The sequence below is a fragment of the Oreochromis niloticus genome, unplaced genomic scaffold (genome assembly GCF_001858045.2).
Source record: "Oreochromis niloticus isolate F11D_XX unplaced genomic scaffold, O_niloticus_UMD_NMBU tig00007913_pilon, whole genome shotgun sequence".
NCBI lineage: Eukaryota > Metazoa > Chordata > Actinopteri > Cichliformes > Cichlidae > Oreochromis > Oreochromis niloticus.
Genome location: NW_020328841.1, coordinates 1 through 12,817, shown reverse-complemented (window position 1 = coordinate 12,817; position 12,817 = coordinate 1). Strand labels below are relative to the sequence as shown.

Genomic DNA, 12,817 nt, shown 5'->3' with positions numbered 1-12,817 from the left:
TGATGATGCCATTTTCTCCTTGCTGTCGCTGTCTTGCAGCTGCTGCTGCTGCTGGACCTTCACTGCTCAGGACACTGCTGTGAGCTCTTGATATCCATCTCGTTGTTCTGGAACTGCATTTCTTGTCTTCAGGAGAGATTCTTGGAGCTTGTTTTCTCAGGGTGACAAACACATGGAAGTTAAGCTGTAAAACAATTCAGCCAAAACTTGGCTTGAGTGTTTCTAATGATGTTAACCTATAATTTTCTTCCGACTGCTGCACGTGGAAAATTGATCCGGGTCTGTTCCTCACCTGCAAGTGACACACTGAGACATTTGATCATTGTTCTCATTGCTTAAAGAAACACGTCTCCCCTCTCTGGTTCTGAAGTCCCCTTTCTTAAAAACCCAGAGAGATTAGTTGTTCTACATTGAAAATCACCAAACCCTCTTCCTATTTTTTTACTTATTTTCATCAACAATTCTGCTAAAAAAATTTTTGTGTGTCCACACTAGGGAGCGTGGTTGCAGGACCACCACCTTCCGCTATTGGAGACGAGACGACTTTACACTCCTCTTTTTTCTTTCTTGTTTTTGTTCCCCATTTTCAACATTTTGAACCCAATTTTCACTGTTTTTTTTTTTTTTTTTACACACACATCAACTTTCCCACACAACCATTCTCTGCAATCTTACACACCACACATTTACTCAGTTCTTACCATACAGTCACACATTGAGTTTGTCCCTGGCCGCCTGGTGAAACGTCTCCGCTCTACTGATCTAGATCCCATTTTACTACACGAGGCGTCCCCCGTGAGCCCTTGCCTTCTACGGACCAAGGAACAACACCACCACTCCGTCACTATAGTATGCAGAAATGGACTCCGACAGCGTACCCGAACCGCTCCCTGTGGCGTACTTGGATCGAACACAGTCTGGGCCGCTTCTCCCCAACAGCGCGCTCGAGCCAATGTCCTTTGATGGACCGTACCAACACAAGCCTGGGGCCTCAAACACCAGGATTTCCTCCCGGAGACTCGAACTCCGGGGGCAACCAGCTACTATTCAAAGAGGAATAGCAGATCACATGCGCTCACAGTGATCTGCACTGCCAGCAGTCCCTCACCTGCATCTTTGCCATCAATGTTGAACTTCACTGGCAGAGAGCTGGGCACTCCAGTGGTTTTAAGGCCGGATCCACTTGCACGCACCTTGCTGGCATCATGGGTGGGCAGCACCTTCACCTTTAAGGGTGGACAAAAGGGAAGAGAAGAACAACACGCTCACAAATGAAAGGAGCCTCATTTACAGAACCCAGTAAACCACACAAAACTTTTCCATTTTTAAAGCTGCCAGAGGCAACACTGTAACATGTAACACCTAGAAGGTTCAGATGGTTGCAGTACTTGCTCATTGGATCAAAAGTTGGGGGAAATCTTCATTAAATCAAGTGATTGTAATGCTCTTGCTTCCGTTGTGTAGTTAACCATCTATCATTTAGATGTTTCATAGCAGCCTGATGAAATTAGCTGTGTCGTTAGCCCACTTCAGCCATCCAAACAGATGACCATCTAAGGTGAATTATGCAGATCACTAGCACAGTACACAGATACCACTCTATTCCAGCCAGACTTGTTGTTACTTCATTCTAATCATGCAGAACAACAAAGATTATCCTACTGGCTTTTAAAATTGCTTCTTCTATTCTAGAAAAACAAAAACATGTTATCACAGGCTTTTGTTTTTTCAATGACATCTTGGCTGTGCAGTTGCAGGCAAACATTATCATAATGGTTAATATAGAAATAGCTTAAAATAGTGCATATTAACTTGTTACACTGCCTTGATGTACCTGCATGGATCCCTCATCAGCATATGACTGTACCCTGGATGATGATATGTGAGGAGCTTGAACTTGATTCGCTAACAGAAACTAGCTAGCTTAGCGCACATGTCTTGTGGCAAGATATATGCACCTAAATGATTAAGTCATTGGCTGTTCTGCCAAATTGCCACCAACCTGCAACTTTGTGAGCTGACTGTTTCGGGATTTTTGTGTTTTACACAACAAAAAGAAAAGAAAAAGATCTACAGATTCAGGCATTTCCTTACCTGTGGTAGTCGCGTAGAATGACGTCACTGACAATGGTTTAAGATGAAAACAAACTTTCTCAAACAAAAAAAAAATTTAAAAAAACAAAAAAAGAAGAAGTGAGTCGGCGTGTCATCTTTACCGAGCACCATACATGTTTTGCCTCACATTAAAATTATTATTTTTCCTTTTCAAAAATAATTCGTGTTCAGAGAAGTCAAATATACCACATTTGCACTAATTCCACGGCCTGGCAGGTGGCGCAGAGCACTTGTCGCCGGCCCCTGGCACCTTGAAGTACAGACGGGCGATGGTTCGAGTCTCACTCATGCCGAGTCCTGTCTAGAGCTTCGGTCTGCTAGGGGGATTCCCGGTCTGCGCCGGGAATCCCGACCTTTTTTTGCCTTTTCTGTTTTTCTTTTTTGTGGGTGTTGGGGCCTTTATTTACAAAGCTGGGACTATCTCCGTTGTCATGGCTACCAACAACAACGCCAGCTTGGGGGAGACCGGAGACCCGATAAGCACAGACTCATTCATCCTTTATCCACTTTCTTTTCACTGCTGCTGCTGCTGCTGCTGCTGTGGGAAACGCTGGGACTTGTGTGGCTATGCAGTTTTTGCCTTGTTGGGACCAGTCTTGAATTTTACACATTTGATAAGTGAAGACTGGATGTTTAGTGACCAGAGCTGGGATAATCTGGACACAATCTGCAGCCTGCATCTCCAAATCACAAATGGCTTTAGATCTGATCTAAGATCTAGCAGACAGGCATGCATGTCTCAGGGTGATTACACACTAACACATTGTGATTAATCACACACATTTGTATACATTTTATTCACAAGATTTTAAAAAACAAACAAACAAAAAAAACCAAACTCAGGAGGGGAGAGCCTGAAACCATTTACCGAAGTCACATTAGCAGCAGTGTTCAGCCTAAAAAATACACAAGTTACAAGTCGTGCATTTGAGTCATGCAGCCATATTATTTCTTAATTTATTCAATTATTTTCGAGACACTGTTAGTTGTTAGAAGCCAGTGTTTTAATGATAGGACATATATGACAGTAATGAGACAAAAACACAGATAGAATCGCAGAAAGCTTGTTTCTCTCCCGTTAGGCTATAGGCCCAGTTACCTTTGACTTTTCTGTGGTCAGTAGCCCTTCATGTCATATTCTGTCTCTATGTACAATATAGCATTACTAATACAATAACCTGTACGTCAATGAACTTCATTGTGTAATTGATGGCAGTTCTGAAAGTACTAGTCACTTAAAGGTTAAATTTCACATCTCAATTCTCATCTTTGAGTAACTAGAACTCCGAGCTATGAAATAAATGTAGTGAGGTTAAAGTATCAAATCAAAGTATCAAATTCTCTGTTATACTTGACATTTATTTTCTAAAAAAACACTTTGCTCTGCTGCCAAAATAATTTCCTCCTATAAAGGAGCAAAGTGAGTGTTAAGTGTCGTTAGCTGTGGTACTTTATCTCTTCTATGATGTTGCTGCAGGCTCTGGTGGAGGCCCAACCAGCCTCATGGTTTCTGATGAGACTGCCGTCAGCATGGTGATCAGTTGGGTACCTCCCAATGCTCATGTCCTCCAGTATCACGTGTCCTACACAGCATTGACTGGAGCTGATAGCCAGGATCACACTGCGAGTGGGTCGTAGTCATCACATCTTCACCTCTTCTGGGCTTCAGCCGGCTGTCATGTGTCAGAATTCCAGAAATTCCATAAGTCCCAAAACTTGAAATGAGTTCTGACTGTGTTGGGATGATAGTGTTGTTTGTTGTCTGCAGGTGCTGGTCCCTGGTGGAGAGAAGCAGGTGATGCTGGAGTCACTGCAGCCAGATGCACGTTACAGCATCTTGGTCACCGCTGAGTACCACAACAGAGAAGGAGGCAGCGGTTCAGCTCAGGGCAAAAGTGGTGAGTCAAACAAGGGAAAGATGCCAAGACAGCTCAAGTGCAACTTCCAGTTAAGACCGACAGGCTTACATGCAAAAAGTGCAAATGTCCCATTACTTTACCCTTACAGGAGGATATGCATACTTGAAGGTTTCCACATATAGAAACATCAAGGTTTGTGGGCAGTATTGTTTCTACAGCACTACACGTACAGTCATTTTGGTCCAGAGACACAGATTCCTTTCTCTCAGACCACTCCAGTATCTGTGTGTCATGGAGACCAGTATCTGCCGTTGATGGATATCCTATTGTAATCCAGGATGTAAAAGGTATTCTGTAATCACGTCTACAGTGATGTGAAAAGGTGTTTGCCCCCTTCCTGGTTTCCTAGTGTTTTGCATATTTATCACACTTACATGTTTCAGATCATCATCACCTACAGTACTGTAGGTTTAAGTTTATTTATAGTTATTGTGTGTATATGTTGAGTTTAAAATTGCATTTTAACAGCATGCTGCAGCTACCAACAATGGAAATGCTGTTTTGTGTTAAAATGATGTCTTTCGTGTGTTATTGCTTTGCAGGGAAGCTGAGAGTGGACAGAGCTGCACAGAGGACCAACGATCCACTCTCAGCACTTCATACCTGACTGGCCACAGCACCACCCCTCCTCCCCCAGGGTGAGGGGGTCCTGACCCCGCCTGCACAGAGGGAGTTGTGAACATGCACTTCTGTGTCGGTGGGTTTAGGAGCCTCCTCACACACACACGGATGAAGCCTGTCACTGGAAGATGTCTCCATTGCATCAGCAGGACGTAAGCATTTGTACAATATTGCAGTTTGTGATGTTTTATACATGTTTTTATTGCTTCATTTCAAACTAGGAGATATAAAATAAACCAGTTTTCATAATATTTTCTGTGCATTTAGTTGTTTTCTTAATAAGTTATTCAGAACATCATTGCAACCTGTCAGCTTTTTATTGAGGATGTAGAAAGTTGCTGGTGGCCCGAGTGTGTACAGTGGGGTGTTGTGTTTGTCACATGGTGAAAGTGACCTCATGGGGAGCAAAAAGAACAACTGAACAATTTGGGGATTCACAGACTTTGGTAATCGTTAAAAAATGAAGAAAAATTGTTCTGTGTGAACAAGAAGCTCAAATATAAACCATCCTGACACACTGACACAAATGATCTGCTATCAGTGTTTTCATGAGCCTGGGTGAAGCTAATTTGCACGAGTTTAACCTCCCTGTCAAAAACTTGCATGACTCTGCAGTACTGTAGCTTTCTCCTGTTTATTTATTCATTTGCTTATTGTAGAAGATTAATACGTTCAACAACCGATTCTTACTTGGCCTGAATGTTTGAATGTTTGCAGTTTCAGGTCCTACTGATCAGTTTTAAGTACTGTAGAAAGTGAGCAGCAATTTAATCAAATCCTGGGATGAAATGGGACAAAAGGGTAATGTGACAGCCACATTAGTTCCCTTCCCTCGTTTAACAATGTGTAAGCAGACTGCTTTAACCTGCAATTTACTGCATGTTGTTAGGCTGCATGGTGCAACCACAGTCTGCTAACCACCCGTGGTGATCGAAGGTTTTGAGCTCTTGCTCGAGCTACTGATGAAGCTTTGTCAATGCTTGTTAAGTTTCCCAACCACATTTCATCCCGATGGTCCAAGGCTTACATCTTTATGCTCACAAACGTACTTCTGTAATTAATCAGTAACCAATCTATTACTTTAAGTTACAGTTTGAGGGGCATTAACGAGCATAAATTAGATTTAACTGGATTATGTGTTTAAGAGACACAGACCTTCATCTTTAAGAGGCTCTTCTTAAATGTCTGATCATGTTTGTGTTTGTCTGCAGCATCACTGCAGCAGAGAGGGTATAACACAAGGCCACAGTCATGTGGTATTCTGTCCTGCTATTAAGTGAATAAAATACTGAAAAAAAACATCTAGACACTAAATACAGTCACTGGCCACTTCATTAGTTACACCTTGCCAGTACTGTTTTGGACCTTCTTTCACCTTCAGAACTGCCTTAATTCTTTGTGGCACAGATTCAACAAAGACCTGGAAAGATTCCTCGCAGATTTAGTTTCACATTGACATGATAGCATCACACAGTTGCTTCAGATTTGTCGGCTTTGCATCCATGTTGCAAATCTCCTGATCCACCACATACCAAAGATAATCTGCTGGATTGACATCCGTTATAAGATGAGTATACTGTGGTCATAAAACGATGGACATGGTCAGCAGCACAGCTCAGGGAGGTTGTACCTCTGGAGAGGCCTCTTCCTACACCTGAAGTTTTTACCAGTGAAAAGAACAGAGGTTTCCTCATACAGTGTTTCATCAACAGAGGAGAATTTGTTCCTCAGACTGTGCAAAAATTGCATTCATGGTTATCCTGCTGCGAGGGTGAGCTCTGAGATGGGCCCAAGCCATGCTTCCTCCTCAGCAGTCTTTATTTAACCTGATATGTCAAACCCAATTATTGTGGAAGACTCCTCTGACTCTGGAGAAGCAGTTCTGCTTCTTTTTTTTAATGAGCAGTAATGATACTTGTAATAAATGTAGCCTTTCTGCAGCTCTGGAGGCCTGGATTGCTGAATTGGACACTGGAAATCCCACCCTTGAAAACCCGTAGCTGGTCAGGCCCCTGTAGCCGGAGCAGTGGAAGGTGGCGTAGGCCCTGCTAACTGTCTCCCAGCAGGTAATCCTGAGCAGACGGGAAAACATGATGGCTGGGTGACGGTCAGGAGGAAGCATAAACAGAAGCCCTGATGCGCCACCAACCTGTTCATGTGTCTAACTGTTTTCCCCACTCAGCGACACACCCGCCAGGGATCAAACTCTGGTAATTGGTGATTCTTTTCTGAGACACGTGAAGACAGCAGCAACCATAGTCAATTGTCTTCCAGGGGCCAGAGCAGGCGACACTGAGGGAAATTTAAAACTGCTGGCTGACGGTAAACCTGAATTCAGTAAAAATATAATTCACATCAGCAATAATGACACCCGGTTACATCAATCAGAGGTCACTAAAATCAATATTGAATCAGTGTGTAACTTTGCAAACACAATGTCAGACTCTGTAGTCCCCTCCCCAATCAGACCAGGAGTGACATGTTTAGCTGCATGTTCTCCTTAAATTGCTGGCTGTCTGACTAGTGTCCAAGAAATGATGTGGGCTTGATAGATAATTGGGAAACTTTCTGGAGGAAACCTGGTCTGGTTGGGAGACAATCCCACTTTGGATGAAGCAGCTCTTATTTCTAGAAATCTGGCAAATTTATGAAATCCCCTGAAACATGATTATCCAGCGTTGGGACATGTAAGCAGAGTTGCAGTCTCACACACCTCTGCAGCTTCTCTCCTACTGTTATCCCCCTAAAACCCCATCTCCATAGAGACTGTGTCAGCTCCCAAACAGACAAAAAACTAACTAAAAACCAGCAAAAAAAAAATGACTTAAATGTAAAAAAATAAAATAAGAAAGAACAATACAGTATCCTCAACAGCACCAAAGAGTTATTACATGACTTAATAATGGATCAACAAATCGATTTACTCTGCCTTACTGAAATCTGGTTACAGCAGGATGATTATGTAAGTTTCAATGAATTAACACCCCTGAGTCATACTAACTATCAGAGCCTTTGAAGCACAGGCCGAGGAGGCGGTGTGGCAGCAATCTTCCACACCAGCTTATTAATTAAACAAAGATCAATACAGAGTTTAATTTATTTGAAAGCCTGATGTTTAGCCTTGTCCATCCCAGCTGGAAATTTAGATCAAAACTTTAAAAAGCCCCCGTAAAGCTAGAACATCTTACTATTCATCACTGATTGAAGAAAGTAAGAACAACCCTAAGTTTCTCTTCAGCACTGCAGCCAGGCTGACAAAGAGTCAGAGCACTGTTGAGCCAACGATTCTTTTAACTTTAACTAGTAATGACGTCATGAACTTCTTCACAAATAAAATTTTAACCATTAGAGAAAAAAAATGACTCATGATCATTTCACAGATGTAACATTATCTGCAGCTACTTTGAGTATCATTGATATTGAGTCTTTTTCTCCAACTGATCTTTCTGAGTTATGGCTTATTGGCTTATTTGAAGAGTTTCAGCCAGTTTGTCCTAAAAAACACCTTGAAAAGACTTCAGTTAATCCAAAATGTTGCAGCAAGAGTACTGACAGGGACTAGAAAGAGAGAGGTGATGGCGATGGCGTTCATTTCGCTTTCCTTGAAGCTTGGTGCGAAATTCTGGCAGTAGACTGGAGCGAAGCAAAGAGTATGTAAAGGGACAATAAGAGGAAATGATGAAAGGAAGAAGAAAAATAAAAAATGGTGGAAAAAAGGATCAGAGCCTAAATTCTAAAGCTGCAGCTTTGCATACTGGCAGCTCCAAGATCTCACTGACATGTAATCATAGACTGTATATAAACATAGGCCAGTGTGATGTTATTGATTTGTAGACTTTAATTTTGAACAAAGGGCAACCTCTGGGTGCACTTCATCATGCTATTTATTAATCTCTGGCTCTCACAGCATGTCTTTTGTTCTGTCTTCCTTCTCTCAACTGGTCCCAGCAGATGGCTGCCCCTCCCTGAGCCTGGTTCTGCTGGAGGTTTCTTTCTGTTAAAAGGGAGTTTTTCCTTCCCACTGTTGCCAAAGTGGTTGCTCATAAGGGTCATATGATTGTTGGGTTTTTCTCTGTATGTATTTGTAGAATGCACTCCACACACACACGGCTCGATACAGCGAGATGTTACGTTTATTTCTGACTTTTTTTGTGACAGTTCAGTCTAGACAGCACCCGTCTCAGCTTTTTACAGCCCCTCCTCTCCTCTCCCGTCTCACTAAAAAGGGGGAAAGAAGACTGTCATCAGACCAAACGCCACCAGCTGTTTTCTCACCTGCCTCCCCAGCACCACTCCTCCCCTGCAGCCGAACCACGGACCACACCTCCGCCACAGTATTGTTGTAGGGTCTACCTTACAATATAAAGCACCTTGAGGCGATTGTTGTTGTGATTTGGCGCTGTATAAATAAAATTGAATTGAATTGTGTCAAGTCCATGATTCTGTTCCCACATTCAGTTATTTCCTGTTTTATTCTGGTAGCCCGTGTCTCCTGTGTCTAGTGTTTAATTACACCTCAGCATTTTTTGTTATCGGATTTAGTTCAGCTGTGTGTTTTTCCTCAGCTGTCTCCACTCTGCCTACATGTATTTAACCCCTCATTGCTGTTTTGTCCTGTTCTCCTGGAGTCCTGCTTCAGTCTGTTTTGTTTCTGTCCTGCTCTGATGTTGTTTTGTTTACTGATGGCCAAATAAAGCTTTCTGAAGCTTTTACTGAAAAAGGTTTCATTACTTGAAACTTTTCAACACAGTTGTCTTTGGTGACATCTGGTGGCCTGAAATATGAAGAGCAGGTTGAATCACAACTTAAACTGCTTCATTATGATCGCTCACTCTACAGAGCCCTGTTGCCAGTTTCTGTTTAATATCATGTGACGGTGCTGTGTGATATCGTTCTACCACTGTGGTGCTTTGAACAGGTCTATTTGATTAATAACTAGTTTTGATGAATAAACATTCCTTGTTTAAACATGTGTCATGGTGTGGTCTCTCTTTGCTTGTGACTTCTTGACGTTTGTAAACATTTAGTGAACTTTATGAGTTTATTTCTGCCTTCTGTGTCCTGCATCTGAGTCCACACTCTACCTGCCACACAGCAGACCACGACGGCTGTAACTAGAGAGCGGTCGAGGAATCTGGCTGTTTATTTGAAGCAGCTACTGCAGTCCATGGAAACTGGTACAGTTAGCAAAGTGGGATCAGTGTGATTTAGAGGAGTGAAATCATTGAACAAAGTGAGGAAGCTGATCCACTTTGACTTCTGTTGTGGAAGTTTTCCACTTAAATAAAGCCTGCAGATGAGCGGTAGCTAACATTCTTTAATCAAAGCACACACAGAACATGCAACCAAGCTTGATGGAGAGCCTACATGACCATGGGGCAGGGTCAGCAGAGTCTCACTGAGCCTAGCATGGCTCTCAGTTAAATACCTTCCACAGGAACAAAAGGCAGTACACAGCTGTTTCACACCTTAAGGTTCACACTCCCTTGCTACCTCCCAGAGTCCTCGAAGAGACAAAAGACTCTCCCTCCTGTGGAGTTGTCTGCTTCCCCCAACTTCCTAAATAGACCCCCACCATTTGTCTTACAGTATGAGTGTCAGACATGTTAAAATCACCAAGGCATTACAATAACGTGATTAATACATAAGTGAAAGAAATTCCATTACAATCCCACCCTTTGATTCTTAAATCAAGAATCACATTAATACCAGAATTTCTTTCCTGACATTCTGTATATCACATCAACATTATTGTACACTTAAAGGAGTTTCACACTGTGTATCCTCACTTCACTGTTCTCCCACCACCCTTTGTTCATCTTTAATCCTCCCCACAATCTAAGCTCTCACATGCAAATGGCAACAACAATTATACAGAGGAAAGGTCTTCTCCATAGTGTCAGAGTACTTTGCATGGCAAAGTGAAACATCCTTAGGTGGTCATTCCCAGTCACAGTCATGGCTCCTGGTGTCTGTGCCATTTACAGAGTCATAATTCCAACGTTTGTCTCCCTCTGTGCTGTCACTTTTTGAGCTTGGCATGCTCTCTTCATCCCTCGATTTCTGTTCCAACGCGGGTGTAGATTTAAGGCAGAGCACGTCGTACACCTTAGTTGTCTTCCTCAACGTCAACGTAGAAACTTTTCATTTTATTTTAAGATTTTGCTGTTCAAAATCTCCTCGTGACAATCCTTTGGAAGCCCAGTGGTGCAGCCCACTGTTGTTTGTCTGCTGTCCTGCAGATGGTCCCTGCTTCTCACTGGTCCTGGTGAAGCATTCTCTCCTGGTCATGGTCTGTATCTGCACCTCAGTCAATCCTTCCATATCTCTCATGTCACGGTCCCTGAAATTTAAAAATGAAAGCTTCCACGGAAAACCCTCTTTTGCCCTATGTCAGCTTAGCACAATTAGACATGCACAATGAAGTTGTGCATTGTCTCTTAAAAATTCACAGGGCTTCTCCCCTGGAGTAGTTTCACTCCAGGCCCTGTCATAATGAAAAAAAAAAAACATTAGCCAGTGGTGTGTCCTGCTGTAAATCATGTGATTAGATCCCACGATTAACCCTTTGCTGTGGAAAAATAGATGTTATGCACACTTTCTCACAGTGACCTCTGCACTGCAAACAATACAAGGTCATGAATAACACACCGCTGGTAAATTCAAAGACATAGAAAGTGGCAATTAAAAGGTTAAATCAGCACGGCCTAAAAGCCCATGCAACCTGTTGCTGTCATCTTTCTGCTCCTGTAAAAAGAAACATACATACATACATCCACCCTTTTGTCAGGTCAAGGTTTTGTCAGTCCAGTCAGTCCCCATTTTTATTTGCTGACAGTAGAACCTCGTGACGCAATAAGTTTCTACTGCCAGCAATGACGTCATTTCAAAAAAGAAAAAAAGAATTTAGACTGGATTACCTCGCTGAATCCTTTTTGGCAGGGACTTGTTTCTGGTTGTCCCAAATAAGTGGCTTTCTCCCGAGCCCATTTTAATTTTTTGGAGAAACTCACTTGCGATTGTTCAACATGTTGTGTAGCGCTTTCGATCCCGATCTTGCAGGCCTGCTTCAAAAGAGAAAATTGCCAAACAAAAATCTCAGTGCACTGTTAAAAATCAGGCCTCTTTTTAGAAGTTGTCTAAGCATGCTCTTAGAATGATAGATCAAAACAAAACTGATTGGCAGTTTCAAAGTGGTACCAAAGGAAAATGCAAAATCCCCAAAACTTCATCCACCAGTCACACACCTCACACAACAACATTCTATTAGATAATGAGTTTTGTTTCCCCCATGTACCCAGATGTGTGCCATGATAAGACCTCCCCCACACATCAGAAACAAGAAACTCAAGAATCTATTAGTCCCCACTCATCTGACCCCCTGCAGCATTCTGTTCACCCTTGCAATAATTCAATCATCCTTCCCAAATAATACTAGTTCACTAGTCTATGTATCACTTCTTAACCCACTAAGTGAACCGGACAAGATGATGGTAACAGCAATGCATGCTTAAAATACTATTTGGTCTTCATGAGCTTCATTGCATGTGTGTTTGTGTTAGTAGGATCAATGCATTTTTCTGTTTGTGTAATTTTTGTGTACCTCTCCTCTTTGCGGTGCTCCAGACACTTTTCAATTCTCCACGCAAGGCAGTCGTTTTTCTTCCCAGTTTCCTAAACCCAAATTTCATTTCCCACACTAAAACAGCCATGTTCTCCCCTGCTCCTTCCACTGTGGTCTCATCTCATCTCCCCCTTGCAGCAGTCCAGTGAGTCAGTTGTCTTTCAGCTTTGTCCTGTGTTTTCCACTGTCTCATCTTGCCATTTGTTCCAAAAGTGGCAATGTCCAACTCAGTCAAGTCTTTTCAAAGGTCCATTCACAACAGTGAAGTTGCAGCTCGTTCTAAATGCACATCCATCCATCCAGTCATGATGATGCCATTTTTCTCCTTGCTGTCGCTGTCTTGCACAGCTGCTGCTGCTGGACCTTCACTGCTCAGGACATGCTGTGAGCTCTTGATATCCATCTCGTTGTTCTGGAACTGCATTTCTTGTCTTCAGGGAGAGATTCTTGAGCTTGTTTCTCAGGGTGACAACACATGGAAGTTAAGCTGTAAAACAATTCAGCCAAAACTTGGCTTGAGTGTTTCTAATGATGTTAA

At 42.5% G+C, this 12,817-nt stretch overlaps 1 long non-coding RNA gene across 1 annotated transcript; it reads right to left on the bottom strand.

Moving 5' to 3' along the window:
- Positions 1–1,047: 1,047 nt before the first annotated feature.
- LOC112845567 (uncharacterized) lies at positions 1,048–2,471 on the bottom strand. Its single transcript, XR_003218412.1, has 3 exons — positions 2,302–2,471; positions 2,095–2,148; positions 1,048–1,226 (listed from the first exon to the last, which is right to left on the bottom strand). It is a non-coding gene; the product is annotated as an uncharacterized LOC112845567 (long non-coding RNA).
- Between the last annotated feature and the right edge of the window lie 10,346 nt (positions 2,472–12,817).